The 25,170-nt window shown below is 37.4% G+C and overlaps 1 pseudogene; it reads right to left on the minus strand.

Annotated features, from left to right (window-relative positions):
* Positions 1-333: 333 nt before the first annotated feature.
* Positions 334-24,583, minus strand: LOC120124896 (annotated as a pseudogene).
* Positions 24,584-25,170: the final 587 nt, after the last annotated feature.

Raw genomic sequence — 25,170 nt, forward strand, 5'->3', positions numbered from 1 at the left:
AATCCAAGACCGATTGTGTATTTCAATAGGTAGAATGAAGTGTAAAATAAAACAGTTTGGGATTTAACTATAGTTAGTTGATGTTCCTTTTGGATATAAAATACTCGTTGCATGCATGGCATGTCAAGCACGCCGACATCTATACCATCAAACACATGAATAAATGGAAAACAAAAGGACAAATAAACAAGGCTCAAGGCCATGGTTGCCTGCATATGTGTGCTCATTATTGATGTCTAGTTCATTTTTCTTGTACAAGCTAATTAAGAAAGCTATATCATATTTGTAGAAGATTGTTCCTTTCTCATGCTAAGCAAAGGTCGCTGTTAAAACTTAAACCGAGCTGGTGACTTCAACCCCATCACCATGTTCTGTTTGGTGGCTATGGAAAACCTTGAAAGTATAAAATTTTGCGCATATTAAGTAGTATACAAAGTTTAGAGCTTGCAAAAAGGTAAGCGACCAATAAAAATACTCCAACTTCCCCTTATTCAAGTTCTTGTTGGGAAGCCAGTCGGTGTACTTGTGGACTAGCGTAACAAGAAGCGTGCTCGTGTAGTCCCCTGCTGAAATGGATGTCCAGAACAAAGCTGTTGCAGTGCTCCTCATGCTCTCGGGAGCTTAGTCGTAGAAAAACTCGAGGTGACCGATAGCCGTGAATGCCTCGGCAACACCGTGAAGGCTATACTGCGGCACGAGCCAAAATACAGAGATGGGAATTGTCGATTTTGGGCTGTCGATTAGGCCATCGGTCAAGGCTGCATGTTTTCTCTTCAGTTCGACGAATCCGGCTACCAGAGTTGCTAGTATCAAGATGAAAAAGCCTATTCTCATCCGCTACATGAACTAGTACGCGATCGTACAAGACTATCATGATGAGCATCGACAGCTTGGCGAAGACCGACACGGAAGCGGAGGGAACCTCGAAAGACTTGGTAAGGTGTTTGTCCATTGTGTTGCCATGTTGTAACGAAAATGTGTTTTGTTGAGCATCGGCTGTGGCAGACAGAATACCAGCTGCCCAAATTGGTAGCATTCTGAATATGCATTTTAATTCTTCAACTCTATAGACAGTGTTGAGTCTCCAAAAACTGGGTTTCTCTGATGTAACAACACCATCTTCTTCAGTCACAATGGCAGCCTTATCCAGAAACCTGAATTTTGTAAACACATATATTCATTTGGTTAATTATGAGAATAATTAAAAATCACATAAAAGAGGCAAGTGGCAACTTGAATTGTTTTGTATGATGAAGCAGTACGTAAGTTGAAATCGAGGCATCAAGCACCTCGTTGACATACAAAACTTAGGATCAGAAATCAAGGGAATCTTTCTCTTTCTAAAAGAAGCAGCACAGATTTGTAAGACACGAGTGTAAGGACTTCCTGCAGGATCCAGATTTCGGTAAAGAGGGTAACCAATGAGGAAGACGATGATGGACAAAGCCATGGTTATGGTAGGAATCCCAAGGCCTAAGCTACATTCTACATGGCCTTGGATATACACGATCACCGTTAATGCTATCAATACGGCGACTCCCAATGCAAAGTAGTACCTAGGCCTGGCCCAATACATGTGCCAGATGGGCCTTAGCCCAGGGCAGCATGTTTGAGGAGGCATAAGTTTTCTAGTGCTTATAGTGTGTATACATATATTTAGCCCAAAAAAATTAGCCTAAAACATCTGATCGTCGATCTAAAAAAATAGATTTGATGGTTCTTGTTCAATTGAAAAGTAGATTTGAACAAATACAACATTTCGAGTCTATATTTGGTTTTTTGTTTGATGGTTCAAAGTTAATTTCATTACTTGATGACGAACTAAAAAATGTTGTTTAAATCTTGAGTTCAATTTGACAAATGGTGAAGAATTTGATATTGATGGAAAATATTTATTTATGGAGTTACAAATTTTGCAGAAAATGTTGTCGGATGAAGCACACAAAGGTGAGAGTCCATGGAAATCTATTCAAATAATGGAGTTTGCAAGAAGAATGGATATGTTCCCTAATGTGTTGATAGCATATAAAATTTTGTTGACGGTACCGGTTACGGCTGTAACCCCCTAGACCCGGCCTATGCGTTTCGACTAAGTCTAGTGGATCACATTATGATTATTAAAGACATTTTCCGAAACCGTTATTCCATCAATATAAAATCACATTATAAATAACATGAAATTATAAACAAATTATACTATCAAAATCCAACTCGTAAATATAGTACCAATAAATAATAATTTAATTTAAAACATGTCTTCAAATTCAAAATCACAATAAACCGAGCAGTAATAGCAAAAGAGTCATCATTATAAAATCCGATGTTTAAAATAAGGTCCATGTTACCAAAATAAAGTCAACTTGCAAGATAAAAACATTACAATCTGATTTACTTCAAGAGATATGTTGATCCTCCAAGTGCTCAAACCGAGGTATCTAACCAACAGTATCTGAAAGGGGGAAAACATTTTCAAAAGGTGAGCTAGGCTCAGTGTGTCCCAACATTTCCATAAAATCACAATAGGTACAAATCATAGTCCAGTAATCTCACAAATTCGTAAAAGAGTTTAACTTTTGAAAACCATAGTTTAAACCCTTTTCTGGTACACCATCAGTAGTTCCCAAAATTATTTTCCATATAGCTTACTTTATGCACATAGCAAAAAGAAAGCCGACTTAAGGATAGGCTCTGAAGCTTGTATCCTTAAGCCCAAGTCAATAAGTCCATATAGCTTACCCTAAGCACACAGCAAAGGAAAGCCGACCTAATGAAACATCTTGGGGCCCTCAAGAGTCACATTAGGCCCATTTAGCTTGATCAGAGCTATTCCATCGTAATACAATTCCAAAATTCAATTGCACCGTGACATAAATTCCATAAATCCAAAAACATGGTAATCATATACCATTTCAAAACAAAAATTAGATAGCAGCCATATTCCATAAATTATCACATAAAATTGGTGCATCCATAAAACAATAACCAATGAATTCGGTGTACCACATATTAAAACCAATAAAACAGTTCAGTAATAAGTAGGGAACACACCTCGACAATAGGTTCAAATAGCAAATCTACTGATTGCTGGTTTCACCACGCTCTGCTACAGTTTTCGAACGCGTGAATAATGACACACGTGGTTTAACTGATCTAGAAGAGCTGGGTCGAGCTGTCGAACGATCCGGAGAGTCTCTTGTACCTTCAAACAATAATAATCTATCAGTCCCAAATCCTATTTAATTGTTCAAAACTAGACTTCTTAAGTATATAAACATTTTTCGGGTTTGACTATCAATTTGGGGTATTTCGAGTCTGAATTAGGCCAAACGGATTGCGGAATCGGAATCAGAACGTCGAAAAACATAAAGTATGACTTTTCGAAAATTCAGATTCTTGGTCAAAGTCAAAGTCAACCACTTTGACCGTCGATTTGGAGGCCTTCAGGTTCGAATTTGATGAAACGGACAGCGAAAACGGATTCGGCACGTCAAAAACTATCAGGATAGGTATACTCGGAAAAGATTAACGGTCGTTTAATGCTCGGTCAAAGCCATTTTAATTTTTTGGTCAAAGAAAGTCAACGATCAACGGTCGGGTCGGGTCGGGTTGGGTCAACGGTCGGGTCGGTCGGGTCAGACCGGTCAAACCGGTCGAAACCGGTCAAACCGGTCAGAACCTGTTGAAAACCGGTTAAACCGGTTTCCAGCAGCCACTCTCCATGCGGCAGCGCGTGAGGCATCCTCCGGGGCCCTAAAAATCCCGGAAAAATTTCTAAAAATTATTTTGAGCGATTTCGAGATACTTACAACGATTGGTTCAAATTTTTGAACGGCGGAGAGCTCGATTTCAAATCGGCCGAATCTTTGACTGCACCACCTCCTCACGCGCCGCCGTCGACGGCGGACATGGTTGACACCGGTGAACTCGAAACGACACAAGGAACACGATGGTGCAGGAGGTGTCGTAAACTGAGCAACGATCAGCGGTGAATTTGAGATTTTCTCGGCGATAGAGCTAAAAAAAATATATCGATGCTTTGACTTGAAATTCCCGACGTTTAGCAGCGTTTCGCTTCAATTAATTTAAGGGGATTGTTCCTGACTCGATAACGAACACGATGGTGGTTTCAATTTGACGATCGGATGTCGAACGGCGTCGGAATCGGACTTGAAAGTCGAGGTGCGGGAGGAGTGAAAGTTTAAGAAAAGCTTTTGTGTTTTCTGATTGAAATCAGAAAACACGTTAAGTTATAGCCAAACCTGTCGACACTTTTAGGGGAAATTCAGGGCTTGGTCCCTGAATTTCCTTTACTTCGAAAATGGCATACAAGTTTTCATAAATTATACTTTAGTCACTTAATTTCACCCATTTTCACAATTTACCTCCAATTTCAATTAATATTATTTTGTAAATAGTCGGGTTGTTACAATTCTCCCCCTCTACAAGAAATTTCGCCCTCGAAATTTACCTTATGAGAATAGTTGAGGAAACTGAGCCTCCATTGACTCCAATGTCTCCCAAGTAGCTTCTGAGGGGCCTCGATTACTCCATTGAACTTTGACCATTGGAATTCGCCTATTCCGAAGAACTCGTTCATCTCTCTCTAAGATCTGAATGGGCTCCTCTTCATATGACAAATCAGGTCTCAACTCTACTTCTTCAACCTGAATAATGTGGCATGGATCTGGACGGTATCTCCTCAACATTGATACATGAAAGACATCATGAATACGACTTAGCTCAGAAGGTAACTCAAGCTGATATGCAACAGGTCCTACCCTCTTCAAGATACGAAATGATCCAATAAATCTTGGACTCAATTTACCCTTACGCCCGAATCTCAATACTTTCTTCCAGGGTGAAACTTTCAAAAAGACTTGATCTCCCACTTCAAACTATATATCCTTCCTTCTTTGATCTGCATAAGATTTCTGCCTATCAAATGCCTCTTTTAGACGGTCACGGATTAATCTGACTGTGTCCTCCGTCTCTCGCACTAACTCAGGTCCCAACGTTTTCCTATCACGCAACTCAGTCCAACAGATCGGAGTGCGACATTTACACCCATAGAGTGCTTCATAGGGTGCCATACGAATGCTGGTCTGATAACTGTTATTGTAAGCAAATTCAGCCAACGGCAAAAAGTTCTCCCAACTACCATGAAAATCGATTACGCAACCCCGCAACATATCCTCCAGAATCTGAATTACTCTCTCAGATTGACCATCAGTTTGTGGATGAAAGGATGTACTATAATCCAATCTTGTTCCCAAAGCCGTATATAACGCCTTCCAAAATCTCGAAGTAAATCTCGGATCTCGATAAGAAATAATAGACAATGGAACACCATGCAATCTGACAATCTCTGAAATATACAATCTTGCCAGTTTATCCAAAGTATAATTTACTCGCACAGGAATGAAGTGAGCTGACTTTGTAAGTCTGTCAACAATCACCCAAACTGAATCTTTTTTCGAAGGAGTCATAGGCAAGCCAGTAACAAAATTCATAGTAATACGCTCCCATTTCCATTCAGGAATCTTGATAGGCTGTAACAAACCTGATGGATGTTGATGTTCTGCCTTAACTTGCTGACAAGTCAAACACCTAGCCACAAAGTCAGATATGTCTTTCTTCATCCCAATCCAATGATACCTCTCTCTCAAATTTCGGTACATCTTATCTCCTCCGGGGTGCATAGCATATGGACTACTATGAGCCTCAGTAAGGATAGTCTTCCTCAACTCAGCATCATCAGGCACACAATATCTACCTTTAAAGCATAAAACTTCATCCTGATCAATTGCATAATCTGAGTTTGTCCCCTGCTCTACTTGCTCAAAGATGGAAAGCAAAGAGCTATCAAGGGGTTGCTTAGCTTTGATCTCATCAACCAAGGTCGGCTTAACTTGCAATTCTGCTAACAAAGTGTCATCGTCATATAAATTCATCTTGGCCATTAAAGACCTCAACTACGATACCGTCTTTCGACTCAAAGCATCCGCTACAATGTTAGCTTTACCAGGGTGGTAATCAATCACGCTATCATAATCCTTTAGAAGCTCTAACCAGCGACGCTGTCTCAAATTAAGTTCCTTCTGGGTCAGAATATACTTTAAGCTCTTATGATCCTTGAAAATGTAACACTTCTCTCCATAAAGATAGTGTCTCCAAATCTTCAAGGCAAAAATTACTGCTGCCAACTCTAAATCGTGAGTAGGATAGTTACTCTCATGCGGCCGCAGCTGACGGGATGCATAAGCCACCACCTTACTTTCCTGCATTAAAACACAATCAAGTCCTGAATGTGAAGCATCACTATACACTGTAAAATCCTTCCCGGACTCTGGTTGAATCAACACCGGTGCTTGATTCAAAACCGCCTTTAATTTCTCAAAGCTCTCCTGTTGTGCCTCGCCCCAGTGAAACGGCACATTCTTCCTTAACAACTTTGTCAAAGGAGAAGCAATGATCGAGAAGCCCTCAACAAAACGTCGATAATAACCAGCCAAGCCCAAGAAACTACGGATCTCAGATACGTTCTTAGGTCGTTTCCAATTCATAATAGCCTCTATCTTGCTGGGATCGACCTGAACACCTCGCGCAGAAATAATATGCCCCAGAAACGACACTTCTTGAAGCCAAAACTCACATTTGCTTAGTTTGGCATATAGACGATGCTCTCTCAAAGTCCGCAGAACGATCTTCAAATGCTCATCATGCTCTGCCTCAGTACGAGAATAGATCAGAATATCATCAATGAAGACCACCACAAATTGATCCAAATATGGTCGGAACACCCGATTCATCAAATCCATGAAAGCTGCAGGAGCGTTCGTCAAACCAAAAGGCATCACTAAAAATTCATAATGACCATATCTAGTGCGAATGGCCGTTTTTGCAACATCAGATCCTTTAACTTTCAATTGATAATACCCCGAGTGAAGATCAATCTTAGAGAATACAGTAGCTCCTCGCAATTGATCAAATAAGTCATCAATCCTGGGTAATGGGTATTTATTCTTGACCGTCATCTTGTTCAATTTCTGATAGTCAATACATAATCTTAGCTACCCATCCTTCTTTTTCACGAATAGAACTGGAGCTTCCCATGGTGAAGTACTATGTCAGATAAATCCTCGATCGAATAATTCTTGCAATTGGACTTTCAACTCCTTAAGTTCCTTTGGAGCCATACGATAAGGTGCCATAGAAATAGGTGAAGATCTCGGATAAGTCTCAATCTCGAACTCTACCTCTCTATCAGGAGGTAACCCATGCAACTCCTCCGAAAAAACATCAGGAAACTCGCTAACTGTACGAATCTCCTCGATCGTGGACAATGCACCTTTGGTGTTTAAAATACAAGCAATGAAGGTCTCATATCCCTTCCGGATCATACGATCAATTTCTATCGCTGAAACTATATTGGAGAGATAACCACGCCGTTCACCAATTAACACAACAGTCCGACCATCTGAAGTCTTCAGAGTAGCCCGCTTGTATTCGCAATCTAGCTTTACCTTGTGTTTATTCAACCAATCCATTCCAAGAATTAGATCGAACTCCCTTAAAGGAAATTCCATAAGATCAGCGAGAAAAATTTCTCCCTGAACCTCGAGAGGACAATGCCGAAATACTTTATTCACTAATACCGCTTGTCCTACTGGACTTGTAACTGTAACAGTATTTTCAGTGTTCTCAATCGGAATCTGAAGGTTTCGAGATACTGAGCTCGATACATAGGAGTGAGTGGAGCCATTGTCCAATAATGCAAAGTATGGGGTAGAATAAATAGTAAATGTACCTGCAATAACCTCAGGCTCATCTCTGTCATCACGACGTCTAGTTGCATAAACCAAAGCTGGCTGTCTAGCTTAAGAAGCTGTTGGCCCTCTATTTTACTGAGGTCGGGCTCTATTGTCTATCCTGGACGCTGATCCTCGAGTCTTTCCTTGATTATGATCTCTAATTGGGGTCTGTACTGTAGTCTGCGAACGCACAGGAGTTTGGGTAGTGGTCTGCTCAAACGAAACTAGCTGAGGACAATCCCTCCGATAATGATCACTAGATCCACACTGATAGCAAAGGCCCATCTTCTTACGACACTCTCCTGAGTGTTGTTTACCACAATACTCACAAAGGGGCCCATTATAATACGACGAGTAACCGCCTCGACTGCCAACTAACGGTGAGGATGCTGCAGGCCTGAAACGTGTATTGCTTCTCTAAGGGGCTGAAGTACGAGTCCTCTTCTCGGACTCTGCTGATGACTCCATCGGGCCTGAAATTTTTTTTGATCGTTCCTGATCAACACGCTCTCTACCAGAAGCTAAAACCTCCACCTCTTCAGCATCTTTGGCTCTGCCCACCAGCACATCAAATATTTCATCCTGATGGGTTACAACTTGCCTACGCAGCTCGTATCTGTGTCCAATGGCAAATTTACGACATCGATCTCTCTCAGTAGGTACCATACTAAATCCATACTTCAGCAACTTCAAGGACTCGATCTCATACTCAGAAACAGTCATGTCTCCCTGAACCAAGTCTTAAAACTGTTGTTGTCTCTAAGCTAAGTAGCGCTCTCCCAGAAAACGACTCCGAAAGCGATCCTTAAAGAAATTCCAGGTCAAACGATCGGTAGGAACACTACTGATCACTGACTCCCACCAAGTGTAGGCATTACCATCTAACATTGCTACAGCACCCAGATATCTCTTAGTTGAGTCCAAATCCAACTGATCCATGCGTCTCTCTGTATCCTGGAGCCAATCCTCAGCTTCAGTAGGAGCTCCACCAATCTGTCCCCCAAAAGTTCTAACTCCATTGGCAATTAACGTCTGTGAAATAGGAACCTCAGATACAACACCAGTAGCTCTAACTGCTCCCTGTATTAACTGTAGAAACTGTCTACTAAAATTCTCATCCAATGCAACTCCAGTAGACTCTGACTCAATATCGGTCGCTCCTATGATCGGTGTAGTCATTCCAATACCATCGGTAGGTGGCATATTCGTTGGGGTCGTAGGAGCAGGATCACCTATCGGAGGTGGGGAATCTACTCGCATCTCATCAATCGGATCTGCAAATCTAGCCACTCGACCTCGTCCACGACTAGTTCGACGACCACGTCTAGCACTCATTTTGGTGTATCTCGAGATTACTACAGAAGATAAACTTAAGGTTAGATAAGCACTTGGAGTCTCGAACATAGTTAAAATCTTAATAACTTTGTAACATGGCCTTAGTAACTCGTTTTGTAAAATATTTCAAAACTGTATTTTCAATGTGGACTCATACACAGTCCGAGGGTTAAAAACCAAAAGCTCTGATACCAATAAATGTAACCCCCTAGACCTGGCCTATGCGTTTCGACTAAGTCTAGTGGATCACATTATGATTATTAAAGACATTTTCCGAAACCGTTATTCCATCAATATAAAATCATATTATAAATAACATGAAATTATAAACAAATTATACTATCAAAATCCAACTCGTAAATATATTACCAATAAATAATAATTTAATTTAAAACATGTCTTCAAATTCAAAATCACAATAAACCGAGCAGTAATAGCAAAAGAGTCATCATTATAAAATCTGATATTTAAAATAAGGTCCAGGTCACCAAAATAAAGTCAACTTGCAAGATAAAAACATTACAATCTGATTTACTTCAAGAGATATGTTGATCCTCCAAGTGCTCGAACCGAGGTATCTAACCAACAGTATCTGAAAGGGGGAAAACATTTTCAAAATGTGAGCTAGGCTCAGTGTGTCCCAACATTTCCATAAAATCACAATAGGTACAAATCATAGTCCAGTAATCTCACAAATTCGTAAAAGAGTTTAGCTTTTGAAAATCATAGTTTAAACCCTTTTCTGGTACACCATCAGTAGTTCCCAAAATTATTTTCCATATAGCTTACTTTATGCACATAGCAAAAAGAAAGCCGACTTAAGGATATGCTCTGAAGCTTGTATCCTTAAGCCCAAGTCAATAAGTCCATATAGCTTACCCTAAGCACACAGCAAAGGAAAGCTGACCTAATGAAACATCTTGGGGCCCTCAAGAGTCACATTAGGCCTATTTAGCTTGATCAGATCTATTCCATCGTAATACAATTCCAAAATTCAATTGCACCGTGACATAAATTCCATAAATCCAAAAACATGGTAATCATATACCATTTCAAAACAAAAATTAGATAGCAGCCATATTCCATAAATTGTCACATAAAATTGGTGCATCCATAAAACAATAACCAATGAATTCGGTGTACCACATATTAAAACCAATAAAACAGTTCAGTAATAAGTAGGGAACACACCTCGACAATAGGTTCAAATAGCAAATCTACTGATTGCTGGTTTCACCACGCTCTGCTATAGTTTTCGAACGTGTGAATAATGTCACACGTGGTTTAACTGATCTAGAAGAGCTGGGTCGAGCTGTCGAACGATCCGGAGAGTCTCTTGTACCTTCAAACAATAATAATCTATCAGTCCCAAATCCTATTTAATTGTTCAAAACTAGACTTCTTAAGTATATAAACATTTTTCGGGTTTGACTATCAATTTGGGGTATTTCGAGTCTGAATTAGGCCAAACGGATTGCGGAATCGGAATCAGGACGTCGAAAAACATAAAGTATGACTTTCAAAAATTCAGATTCTTGGTCAAAGTCAAAGTCAACCACTTTGACCGTCGATTTGGAGGCCTTCGGGTTCGAATTTGATGAAACGGACAGCGGAAACGGATTCGGCACGTCAAAAACTATCAGGATAGGTACACTCGGAAAAGATTAACGGTCGTTTAATGCTCGGTCAAAGCCATTTTAAGTTTTGGTCAAAGAAAGTCAACGGTCAACGGTCAGGTCAGGTCGGGTCAACGGTCGGGTCGGGTCGGGTCAACGGTCGGGTCGGTCGGTCGGGTCAGACCGGTCAAACCGGTTCAGACCGGTCAAACTGGTTCGAACCAGTCAAAACCGGTCAAACCGGTTCAGACCGGTCAAACCGGTTCAAACCGGTCGAAACTGGTCAAACCGGTCAGAACCAGTTGAAAACCGGTTAAACCGGTTTCCAGCAGCCACTCTCCCTGCGGCGGTGCGTGTGGCGCATGAGGCGTCCTCCGGGGCCCTAAAAATCCCGAAAAAATTTCTAAAAATTATTTTGAGCGATTTCGAGATACTTACAACGATCGGTTCAAATTTTTGAACGGCGGAGAGCTCGATTTCAAATCGGCCAAATCTTTGACTGCACCACCTCCTTACGCGCCGCCGTCGACGGCGGACAAGGTTGACACCGGTGATCTCGAAACGACACAAGGAACACGATGGTGCAGGAGGTGTCGTAAACTGAGCAACGATCGACGGTGAATTTGAGATTTTCTCGGCGATAGAGCTAAAAAAAACGTCGATGCTTTGACTTGAAATTCCCGACGTTTAGCAGCGTTTCACTTCAATTAATTTAAGGGGATTGTTCCTGACTCAATAACGAACACGATGGTGGTTTCAATTTGACGATCGGATGTCGAACGGCGTCGGAATCGGACTTGAAAGTCGAGGTGCGGGAGGAGTGAAAGTTTAAGAAAAGCTTTTGTGTTTTCTGATTGAAATCAGAAAACACGTTAAGTTATAACCAAACCTGCCGACACTTTTAGGTGAAATTCAGGGCTTGGTACATGAATTTCCTTTACTTCGAAAATGGCATACAAGTTTTCATAAATTATACTTTAGTCACTTAATTTCACCCATTTTCACAATTTACCTCCAATTTCAATTAATATTATTTTGTAAATAGTCGGGTTGTTACAATGGTTGCTTCCGCGGAAAGAAGTATTTCAATATTTAAGCTCTTGAAATCCTATCTTCAAAGCACGATGACTCAAGATAGATTGAACGGATTAGCAATTCTAAGCATCGAAAGTTAATTTTTACAAAGTCTTAATTATCGTAAAATAATAGAGGTTTTTGCTTTAAAAAATGCACGAAAGCATCGTTTTAGGTGATATTTGTAGCATTGTAGGTTTTGGTTTGTATTAGTATTGATATTGTTTGACTATAATTTCTATTACATTTTTGTTTTAAAAAAATTATTTATGTTTTGTCTATTATAAGGAATATGTATAGGGCATAAAATTAATTATTATCTCTCCCAGGGCATTAAAACTCATTGGACCGGCCCTGGTAGTACCAATTAAAGAACACCCACGTTTTCTTAGGATTCCTAGGGTCCTCCTCAATGAACTGCTCCGCCCCAAAGGCCGACACGCATGCATGGATTCCCAAGGCGGCCAGTAGAGAATAGTCGTTTGACTACCGTTGGCTTCTTGGCAAACTTGGTTACCTTCATGAAAGTGGTCGAAGCTGTGGCATTGCTGCGGAGTGTGTTAGGACTATCATTCCCTGCTTATCCCATCAAATTATATATAAGATGTAAATTTGATGCTTCTTCTTCAATTACATGAAAACTGCAATCACTACAACAAAACTAGCTTTTTGCAGCGTTTTTATTACCTATAGCGGTGTTTTTAAGCGCCGCAAAAAACACATGCGGTGATATGATAAACGATGCAAAAATCGCCGCTGAAAATAGCGCCACTAAAGTTCGCGGCGTTTGGTAACAAAAAATGCCGCAATATGTGTTGATATTTAGCGGCATTTGTCCTACAAACGCCACAATAGGTGTTGAGGTTTAGCGGCGTTTTTCTCACAAATGCCGTAATAGGTGTTGAAATTTAGCGACGTTTTCCCCTCAAACGTCGTAAAATGCATATGTATATAGCGGCATTTTCTTAAACGCCTTAAAAGGTTAAGATATTTCGCTGTGTTTTTTGGATGCAAACGCCGCTAAAGGTCTGGTATATAGCGGCATTTTTATGATACAAATGCCGCAAAATGTATAGTATATAGCATCGTTTTTTGTTACAAACGCCGCTAAAGAACACAGAATTTAAACAATTTAAATATTTTCTTCGATTACCCCAAATTTGTTTTTTTTTCAACCTGTTCCATTATTCAACAAACATAACATCAATAACATCAAACTCTATATCCATAACAAGCAACATCAAATCCAATATAATAAATAAAAGTTTTCATTAACGTAATATCAGTTCAGTTAAACATGGTTCAATAACATTAACAGAATGCTAATAACATAAATGAGACTATGATGGTGGATTCTGAGATTGCGTTTTTCGTAACATCTTCATCATAGCATCGAGTTGTTTTTCAAATTCTTCACATCTCTACTGATATGTTGCTTCACTCTGTGCTGCCACTGCTTCTCTTTGTGCTGCCGCTGCTTCTCTTTGTGCTGCCGCTGCTTCTCTTTGTACTGCCGCTGCTTCTCTCTGTGTTATCGTTGCTTCTCTCTCTGCTTCCGCTGCTGCTCTCTCTGATTCCCTTGCTTCATTTTTGGCTTTCATGTTAGCCATTTGTTGATTCATCTCAGCCAACTTTTGTTTTAAACGACTAACTTCTAATTGGGAAGATTGAGACTGTGATGACATGTATTGTGATGAACTGGATCCAAAATATTTTGTGGGAGTAACGAATGATCCTTGACAGCGCACCCGACCATATCTTTCAGGACCCAAAATATCATTAATAGCTTGATTTTCAATGTCATCATCATTAACAAGACCTTGACTCGAAGCAGTTGCATGATACTCCGCCCTTTTCTTCCTCAATTTTTTCTAATAATAAAGTGAATAATTAATTCAAATAAAAAATGTCATGGTACATATATAAATAAAGTCAGGTAAATTTAAAACCTCTATCTAATAAACGTACCATAATTTCTGTAGCTTCAGCAGTCATAGGAGTGCCATCCTTCTTTGTATGTGTCATGTCGAAGAGTTTGATTCGGCCAACTTTAGAACCAGATGTATATTCCTACAATGTACCATAATATAATTACTTTGAGTTAGTATGTGCATGAAATACAAATAACTATTAAAAAATCTATAATACCTCCTCATTAACTATACAAGCAAAGCTCTTCGATCCAGCCGTGTGCGTAAACTTTTGTTGTTGCCTGCTAGCAACACCAACATGCTCTTAGTCCTACAATGTCAAACAACCACTTTTAACGATGATTTATAATTCGTTAAAATTGTTTTTGAAAAATACATCATACATGTCATTTTTGTGAACTCCAAAATCTGGCTGCATCTTCCTATTGGTACCTGAGCATTCCAGGTGGGACTATTTGTAGCTTCTCTTCAAGGCTGAGATCATTCTTGAAGTATTTCTTCTTTAATGAGCTCTTGTGGTCTCTCCATCTCTTTCCTAACGCTTACTTCACATAATCGTCAGAGACCTCTAAAGAAAATTTCTCCTATACAGCAAATAAGTGTGCAACGTAAGTATAAATTAGTATTGAATTGTTATAGAGTATCTATTATAATGACATTATTATCTTAACAAAATCCAACGCCTGATTTTTGTTACTATTAGGCATTTTGCGCCATGACTCATAATTGATCGATAAAGGATTGTATTACGTCCAACTATGCCTAAGTAACCGGATATAAGACGTGCTTCTGGGCCAATAGGTTGACCGACATCGTTTCTTTAAACTTTGACACGGTGCCCAGGAGGAAGTTGGTATAATTCCTTCAACGTTGTACTTCCTCGACTCTTGCGCGTTCCATTATTTTCAACTATATAAGAAATTATTAAATGTAAGTTTTGAAAATGAACAAACTAGTAAATAAAGTTTCGAAGATTACCTTGAATTTTTACATCTTCTTCAACAGTTTCAGGAAGACTCAACTGCATTCGATTCCTCGTTATTTCTTTGTTCATGGTCTTCAGAAGCTCAAACAACCCGTAAATCACTTTTTTTTCTCCTCGGCATGATATCTGTAATAAACAAACATGTGTAATAAGAAAATGAATTAATTAATGAATATATTAAAAGACAACATGTTAAAGGTTATAACATTATAAATAAATAAATTAAGATATAAAATCTTACGACATTCTTATGTAATGTCAGTTGTAATAAATATCTTCATCAACTTTCTCCCGAACCTATTGAAATTGTGTTATATTAGTGATAGTTTCATCTAAGTTTTGTGGTAGTAGAGGTAAACATTATGATCTTGTTTCAATGTCATCTCTACTTCCATCCCCGATGTCTATCAAGTCTTTGGGAGTATTAGAGAGCACAATATACCAACTGTCATCCATTAGATCGTGACAGTAAAATACTTGTTTCACTTGAGAAGAAAATACATATGGTTCATCCATCAATCGTTGACCAGTGTGAACTAATCGAGAGAAATTCACCATTGTAAACCCGAATCTGTCTCTTTTTATGCCTCTGTTTACATCAACACAGTCACACCGAAACAACACAACCTTTCATTTTCCATAATAATCTAACTCAATAATGTCCGTAAGAATTCCATAATAATCGACATCTCCCTCCTGCGGATTATTGTCCCTGACACTAGCATAACTTGTAGTTGACGAAGTAACTACAACTCCACAATTTTGTGTCCTCCTTAATCTTTCACGAGATTTCGTGTGGAAACTGAACCCATTTATGAGGAAGGCATTATATCTTTTAACTATTCTATTCAGACCTTGAGAAGGCCATTTAACATCTTCACTAACTTCTCTCCCACTCCAAACCTATTACACATGAATGGTGAATTAATTTGCATTGATTTCGTTATAAAAAACAAGACAATTTTTATTTATAAGTATGTGGAATGACTTAGTTGCTTATCGTCTGGCCTAACCATTCATGAAAAGTTTATGTGAATAACTTATGTATCTCTCACTGATTTAATCTTCGGAAGCGTGAATGAGATCTCAAGACTTCTTTAAACTCACTATAAAGTATATTATGTCGTTAAAAATGATAAATATAAAAGATTAAGAGATTTCATTAGTATTGGGTCTAAAATACTTACGTGCGAAAGGTATCTATTGAATCGTGATGGAAAATAACATATCGGTGTGCTTGTACCCAAGACGTGTCATCTAAGGGTGCAATTTCAACTTTCCCTAATGGTTGACCATAACTTCCAAACAAGTAAAGTTGAGGTAAGTCATTAGTACTGAACACATCATTTCGATTTGGTCTATTCCATATTGTTTCAACATCTTCCAAATATCTGGAGCAAAATGTCATACATTCCTCTGCCAAATAGCCTTCAGTAATTGATCCTTCCAGATAACGCTTATTACGACAGTATGACTTCAACTTGCCCAAGAACCTATACACAAAACAACATACTACGTAAATACATTTTATTAAAAGGTACAATCAGTAGTCATTTGAAATGTATAATTCAATTAACACCTCTCTATAGGGTACATCCATCGATAAAAAACTGGTCCACCAACTATTGCTTCGTTAGAAAGATGAATTAGCAGATACATCATAATTGTGAAGAATGAAGGCGAAAATATCTTCTCCAAGTTACATAAAGTCAAGGCGACTCGATCTTGTAGTTTATCAAGTTCTTTAACCATCAGAACTTTCCCACAGATGGATTTTATTATATTAGAAAGTTCAATGATACAAGACGTCACCTTACTCGACATGCAACCGCGTACAGCTACTGGCAGTAAATCTTGCATTAATATGTGATAATCATGTGACTTTAAAGAATAAAGTCTTCGATCTTTAACACTGACACATCAAGAAATGTTTGATGAATACCCATCTGGGACCTATATATCCTTCAACACCGTGCAAAACACTTCTTTAGATTATCTTTAGATTTTCAATTATGATGTAATTGCGGATGAAGATCATGCTGAATTCCCATGTCGACTAAGTCAAGTTGACTCTTAAGATTATCTTTAGATTTTCTGCCATCATTCAGGATGTTCCCGATAATATTCTCACAAATATTCTTCTCAATATGCATTACATCAAGATTATGTCTCAAAATATGATTCTTCCATTAAGGCAACTCGAAGAATATACTCCTCTTTTTCCACAAGTCAGTCTCATTTGGATCATCCTCTTCATCAGACTCATCATCACTCTGTTGGTCAACTTCAACCTCTTCATTGACCTGCTTTGCCTTTTTCTTTGATCGTGTACTACTTGGTTGATTCATCTTTCCATAAGTAAAATTGATATTTGTTAACATTCTAAATAATGCAGACCCAGATGTTTGGTCAGGAGCATTTCGAAACTCTTCATCACCATCAAACATATTCTTTTAACATATAAATCTATGATTATTAGGTAACCACCGATGATGTCCCATATAGGAGAACTTCTTTCCATTAACCAACCACTTTGAACATGTTTGTGTAGCGCAACAAGGACAAGCATAACAACCTTTGGTACTCCAACTAGATAAATTTGCATACGCAGGAAAATCATTAATTGTCCATAATAAAGTCGCACGTAAATTAAAGTTCTCATTCTTAAACACATCATATGTTTCGATCTCTTCCCATAAATGTTTCAACTATGCAATTAGCGGCTGCATGTAAATATCAATATCATTTTCAAGGCCTTTATCGCCAGGGATTATCATGGATAAGATGAAAGATGATTGTTTCATGCAAATCCACAGAGACAAATTGTATGGAACAAGTACAACAGGCCAAGTACTATAAGAAGTACTCATGATTTTGAATGGATTAAACCCATCAGTTGCAAGACCGAGCCTGACATTTCGATGATCTCTCACAAAACTTGGATACTTGTTGTCAAATGACTTCCAAGCTAAAGAATCAGCATGATGTCGTAATAATCCATCATCGGTTATGCCATCATGATGCCATCTCATAGACTCAGCATTCTTGGAGCACATAAACAATTTTTGTAGCCTAGGAATGAGAGGAAAATATAGCACAATCTTTATCGGTTTCTTTCTTGATCGTGCTTGAGCTTCATCCTTAGAAACATTTTCTGCGTCCTTAGTCATCCATCGAGATTTTCCGCATACATGACATGACTCTTTATTTTTTCAATCACCCCAATGTAACATACAATCATTCGGACAACTATGAATTTTGTCATATCCAAGACCCAAATCTTTTATCATTTTCTTCATATCTTTGCATGATTGAGGGATTTTTGCAAAAGAAAACACTTCTCCTAGTAACTCCAACAATTGCGTAAACGAGTTACCAATCCACCCTCCCAGGCATTTTAAGTGGAAAAGACGAATGCAAAAAGAAAGCTTTGAAAACTTTGATCCCTCATAAAGTTGTTCATTCATTTCATTCAGCAACTTGTAAAACTTTGCCGCTTCTCCATTTGGCTCTTCATCACATCCAATTCTTCCCATCTCAATGAAATCATTAACATCATTCTGACAATAATTTTCTGTAACATATTGCTGATGATTGTGCATATTAAATGCATCTCGTAACATCCCTTCCATGTCATCTTCTCTAAAAGTTGGATGGTTAGAAGGAGCATGATAAGTCGAATAACTCGTGGAAGCAGATCTATCTGATATAAACTCTCCATGAAAGTTCCATTTTCTATACCCCTAACAAATCCAAAAACAACTAGATGCTCGTACACAACTTCATGAATGTGCCAATTAATGTTAACACATTGCTTACAAGGGCAAAGAATCATATTCTCTTGGCTTGCATTCAGAAAAGCTAAATTTAGAAAGTTTTCGACTCCATTTCGATATTCGACACTAACCCTTGAGAAATACATCCAAGTATTATCCATTTCGTATTTCTGGAGTTTCAATTTCAAATGTTAAATGCTAATATTATACAGAAAGTTAGAACCTAAACATAAGCATTAAACTATCAGATATAATGCATACTAATATTTGCATAGTATAGAACTAATCACTTCTAAATTATAGAACTTTTAAATTGATAAACAATTTATTATTAGTTGATAACTCTACTCCCTCATGGTATTTTCAACATTCTAGGAGCTAGTACTTTATATTAGTCTGAGACAACTAACTCATGTCTCATTTCAAACGACGCGTCAAAAGGTTAATATATTTTTTCAAATGGTACTTCTATATTACCATAAATTGCTAAGAAAAAACAATATGTTTAAAGGAGAGCTTCCATCGGGCATTGACAACAGGTTGAAGAATAAGAGGAGAAATAAGCTTACCCATATATTTAAATGAAAAAGAAAGAGTTGAGCATGAAATGGTGGCGACGCCAATTTAACAACTGATTTTTATTTCACGCCTCACCTGTAAATAAAGAATATAAAAGTTGTTAAGGGGAAATTAAACTAGGCGAGGGGCGTTTAAACCCTAAATAACTTAGTTCTTGTTTTCCGAATGCTCCAAGAATAATCACTAGTGGAGCAGTTACAATTAGGTTTTAGTTTTGTTTTAAATTTGAATACTTTTTAAAATTTTTTTATTAATTTCAAAGTTAAATAATTTCCCCCTAAAATGTTGCCCTATTCTCACTACTCTCGTTATAACTTTAATTAATAAATATACAAATTCTTATACTTCAAATTCTAAATTCTAAATTTTAAATCTTAAATCCTACACAACATTACTTTAATCTTAAACCCTGTAATTTTAGTATATAACCCTAGATCCTATAATTATAAACTTTAAAATTTTAAAATTTAAATCTTAAACCTTAAGTTTTAAACACTAATCTTAGCTAGAAGTTCTTAACACCTAATCTTCTATGCCTCCAAGTTTTATGCATATCTATATTTATACTCACACACGAATCTGGTTAACATAAATATTCGATAAACTTATCACAAGTCAAGAAATTCGTGAACAGTTCATACATCTTTGAATCTGCAATCTCATCGACATGCTGAATCAAAAGATAAATTATTTAGCATTTCAACGAAGTACTAACGCTGTAAATGAACAGACAATTCGATGACGAATTCGTGAACAGTTCAAGTTTTATTTTTGTTCAAGAACAAATATGGTTATGAATCACATCCAAAGCGTTTTCAAGATGTCATTTAAGGTTTGTTTTAATAGTTAATTAATGTCGACATGATTGATTATATGTTTATAAACTTATTTGTTTAGTGTTTAAGTACTATCAAACATGAACAACGATCTGTTAGATTAAGCTGGATTTAAGTTTTGTTATGAAAACGTACCTCATGATTTGACAATCCAGTTCCTATTTGATCCGTTGTTGCAACACATACGTTAGGTTTTATCTGCTTGGTTTTGTGCCAAAACAAAACATCACAAATTACCTCATAAATTAACTTGATCAGAAAATAGCATATTTACATGAGCCAATGCCTCATATCTCAGAGAATACCTTGTTTGCCTCAGTAAGTGTAATGACAGTCAATTGCTTTAGCTTCAAAACTTGATCGGGGAGTAAATTGAGGAAGACTATCAATATTATCTGTTTAAACAGTTTAAACAGCCAAAGTTAATCATATTATGATGAGCCGAAGAAAAATATGAACAATCAAGACTGAGAAATATATCATGTAGTTCAATTAAGTAAAAGGTATCTTACTGTCAACTGTGCCCGGAACAATAAGCATATTAAGGTAATGCCTTTTGAATTACTACTCCATGAAATTTCCATTTGGATAATCATATTAGCGTAATATTTTCTTTCATGAGATCATCCTAATAATACTCTATATATTATGATTTTCAGTAGCTTTTCTCTATTATCATCAATTTAACAGAAAGTTTCCAGTAAAAAAATCAAAATACTAAACATTTACAAAAGGCAAAACATCTCTACATGGCCACATTTCACGCTCAAATTCAACCAACAAGAAGAATAACACAATTAGAATCCTTATTGCGAAGCAAAAGTCTTAACATACACTGTAACAACAAATGTCTACTAATAATCTTTCAAATTTTCTTAAAATGAAAACTTATGGTACAGGACGGTAACAAGTGTACTGAATTCATAACCAAGTTCTAACTGAACAACCAATATAGGTTCCAACTTACTCTTGCTATCACTCCATGTGACATGCGCAAACAGCCGAAGAACCTCAAGGTACATTGAATGTTCATTTCCTTCAAGCTGCATGGTACATTGATTTCAAATAGCTATTAGTAAAATAATGTCTAACGCCAAAAAGAACTGATCAACAAGGAAAATAAGACGCCATGCTGTAAACAAAAACAACAATCTAATAGCATACTAACGATTAAATTGCTTGGAAAGTGTAACGCGCTTTTACAATTTATATATATAATTCCCTACAAATCTTGGTAAAGTTGAGCCAAATCTGAACATCATTCAGTAATGAACAATCTCTCAAATGCAAACTTAATTTAATTGAAGGTATTCCTCTGCTATTTATATAAAAAATCAAACAGCTAAAACAAGGTATACGTCAGAAGAATAGTGTACAAATATATCAATCTCGAAATTTAGTTTCCTAGATTTACAATCAATTTTTCTCGTCAACCAAATTGGATGCTGCTTGTTTTCTTAGATTGAAACTAATTGACAAAAACAATTAATCAAGATGCGGGTAGAGAAGAGGTTAACAGAAGAAGAAAAAGAAGAGTGGAAAATAGAGAGTTTCCTTCCACCACTCACAACAGAACGAAGAATCAGAGAAGAGTGGAAAATCAACCCGGCCAATGCCTTGATTTGCTGGATTGATGGAGGCACGACACTCGTGGCTGATGGCACGACGCTGGGAGCGACGACGTCAATGGTGGCCACTGCGAGGCAGAGTTGCTGAAATAGATACTGAAACGGGAACCAGAACTCTTGGCAGAACGGAGGTGATAAACAAATTAGGGCTCAGGCAAATGAAAATTTTTGGGGGTTTTTATAATACTTTGTGGCGTTTGTAAACCAAACGCCACTACTTGCCAATTCTATTACGGCGTTTACTATAAAACACCACTACTGGCTTACTCTATAGCGGCGTTTATATAAAAAAACGCCGCAAAATAGCAAAATATTACGGCGTTTGTTGAAAAAAAAAGACACTAAATATTATATCTATTGTGGCGTTTATATTAAAACACCACTAATGGACAACTCTATAGTGGCGTTTGTTGTAAACGCCGCTATATAGGTTGAGATTTTGCGGCGTTTGTTGGAAAAATATCACTAAATTATGACTCTTTAGCGGTACTTGAGAGGCACTATTTAGCGGCGTTTTGATAAAAACGCCACTATATATTACATCTATTGAGACGAACGACTATTCTATATCGGCGTTTGTTGTAAACGCCACTATAGATGAAGTAGCATGCGGCGTTTTTATATAAACGTCGCTAAAGCAGTACTCTCTAACGGCGTTTATTGGAAAAACGCCACTATTGATTAACATATTGTGGCGTTTTTGGAAACAAACGCCGCAAAAAGTCAGATCTATAGCGGCGTTTTTGGATACAAACGCCGCTAATTACCTTTTTTTAAATAAGATTAGTTGATTTTACATATTTCATTTCTGCTCTACATCAACTAAATTGATTGATATATGTAGCTTTATCTAATTAAATACAACCATACATTTTAATTAAGACATAAGTTATGCATCACAAAATACTTAACAACAAAATACCTTAAAATTTAGAAACATTAAAAGTTATGCATAAACAGTCTTCACCATATTGTTCACTAGTATTTAGTTGTGCTCCTTCGTGGGGAAAGTACGTAGGAAAGCTGTTTTCCTTGTTTGACGACGCATCGTTAAGTTTTTCCTCCGTGAAAACTCTATATGGAGAAACTCTTCATCCATTTCACCAAATAAATCCCCTACCTCCGGTTCACCAAGAAGACTCCTTGCGCACTTCAGTGCTTCACTTGAAACAGATAACGACCTTCCACCTACAATATGAAACTTGATTGGAGGTGTCTTGGGAACAGAATCAAACATTAAAAAATTTAAATAGATGATAGAAACGTTTACTTGGAGTAACAGTAGAGGCAACGTCGTCTTCGTTGAGGATAAATATTGCTTTTGCAATTGAAGATTCTTTCAACGCCACAGAGTTACCAAATTCGGTTCTAAACATCGGGTATTTATCCACTCCTCTATCATCGTTCTCAATAAGCTTTGAACATCCTACATGCGTGCGATCTATGAAATTTTAGAGTACAAAATAAAAATATAACGCCAGAAACTTTCAGCGATTAATTATTACCTTCAATTAGGAGATCGGCCATGGAAGGGTATTTTGCAATAGGAGGGTCTTTCGGGTCATCATCGAGTTTCGACGGCAAGTTCGGACTGATTGCCTCCCAACGATAATTTGATCCATCGTCAGAGCAAAGACGCCATGTGGACATTCCGACGATAATTTCTCTTACTGAATGCAACACATACTCTTTGTACCACAACCATTTGTTCATGTTTTCAAAAGCTATTCTTTTCCTATTCGAAAGTTATTATTTTTCTATTTGAAAGCAGAAAAATACTGCTCCCAAGCAGTAAACCAGCAAAACAATATGTATAGATATTTTTTTCCTATTTGAAAGCTATTATTTTTCTCCATTACCTTAACTTTCTGGGTTTTCCCCATTTTCAGAATACTAACAAAAATAAATGAAAAAGTTCAGTAGTGAGAGAAGGGATCAAACCGTGCAATCGTAAAATAACTGTTCGCCGGTGAGAGGGCCAATTTGGTCGCCGGAACAGACAGAAGACGACGTCGCCTGGAATCGTGTGAGGACTGTTGTTGTACCAGAAAAATCTCTTTTAGAGAAGGAGCGTTGAAATGATTTTAGGGATCGGGCAAGAGAGAATGGTGGAGCATATATTGACCCTTTGGCGGTATTTTTTAAACAAACGCTACCATAGTATATGTTTTTGCGGCATTTTTTGCACAAACACCACTAGAAACAACCCTATTGCGGCATTTGTTTGATAAACGCCGCTAAATTACTTCTCTATAGCGTCGTTTGTTGGACAAACGCCACTATAAACAACCCTGTTGCGGCGTTTGTATAAAAACGCCGCTAAATTACTACTCTATTACAGTGTTTGTTGGAAAAACGTCATTATAAACGACCCTATTCCGACGTTTGAGCTACAAACGCCGCTATATTACCACTCTATTGCAAAGTTTGTTGAAAAATAGCCACTAAAATATCATTTTGTGGTGTTTGGATTGTAAACGCCGCTACATGCTTAAATTTTATGGCGTTTACCCTGAAAACGCCGCTAAAAACACTGGTACATAACACTTTTGTTGTAGTGAATTATTCTTACCCTTAGGTATAGGGCTGTTGCGACAGTGATGGTCCAGAATTTCCCAGCATATGAATCAGCAATGAAAGCCCCAAGCAGTGCCGTCAAGCTGGAGGTTCCATTGAAGTTGGTGACAGTGTTGGCTGCTTTTGTTAATGGCATGTGAAGCTGGTTTGTCAAGTAGTAACCATGTTTTTAGTTTTTTACTGAACTCCACCATCGCCAATTTCTCGCATATCTCATTTACTGCAACATCCAAGGTCAAGTAATAACACTTGAACCAAATATGAAAAACAAAATCCAAGATTCCAGCAGCTATCAGAAAAGCTTACTTATGATGAATGGCATGGTTTGAATGCCACCTTTGTTGTTATTGACATGTTTCTTGCTCGGCTGATCATCACCATTTTCAGAAGCACCGAAGCTATCTTTGTTTTCCATTGTTGCAGTCGCTATGCTCTGATTTTTTCCTGTATTTTCAACTGAGATTCTTGTTCACAAATCCGATTCCATAACTGTGATTGAAACTTGGGTCAAAAGGGAGAAGAAACAGAAACCTAGTATCGCTCAAACAAAGCAAGGGCCGAGAGAAAAACTTGTCTTCTAGCCTAGCCTTGCCTGCAGTTCTGTTGCTAGATTAAAGCCTATAAATAGTTTCTTTTACTATATTTATTAATTTATTTATATGTTTGTGTTCGCTTCGCATTATTGGGAGGTTGGTAAAACTTTAGGCATAGGAAAATAATAGCATAATGTCGAAAATATATATTTATATCTGATTAAATAATTATTTTAATTTTTGAGTTTATTATAATTTTAATGTTTTACTTTAAGATAAAAAGCTTTTTAATCTATGATTAAATAATTGTTTTATTATTTGTTTTAGAGTAAAAATGTTTCTAATTTAAAAGTACTGACCGTTTTGTTTACTCTCCATCTACGAAAATATCTTTTAATCCCAAAATAAAAAATTAAAATTAAAAAAATTAGAAAAATTAAAATTAAAATAATTATTTAATCTAACATTAGGATTTTTGTTGTCAAGAAC

Source organism: Hibiscus syriacus, unplaced genomic scaffold, assembly GCF_006381635.1.
Source record: "Hibiscus syriacus cultivar Baekdansim isolate YM2019G1 unplaced genomic scaffold, ASM638163v2 tig00110429_pilon, whole genome shotgun sequence".
Taxonomy (NCBI): Eukaryota; Viridiplantae; Streptophyta; class Magnoliopsida; order Malvales; family Malvaceae; genus Hibiscus; species Hibiscus syriacus.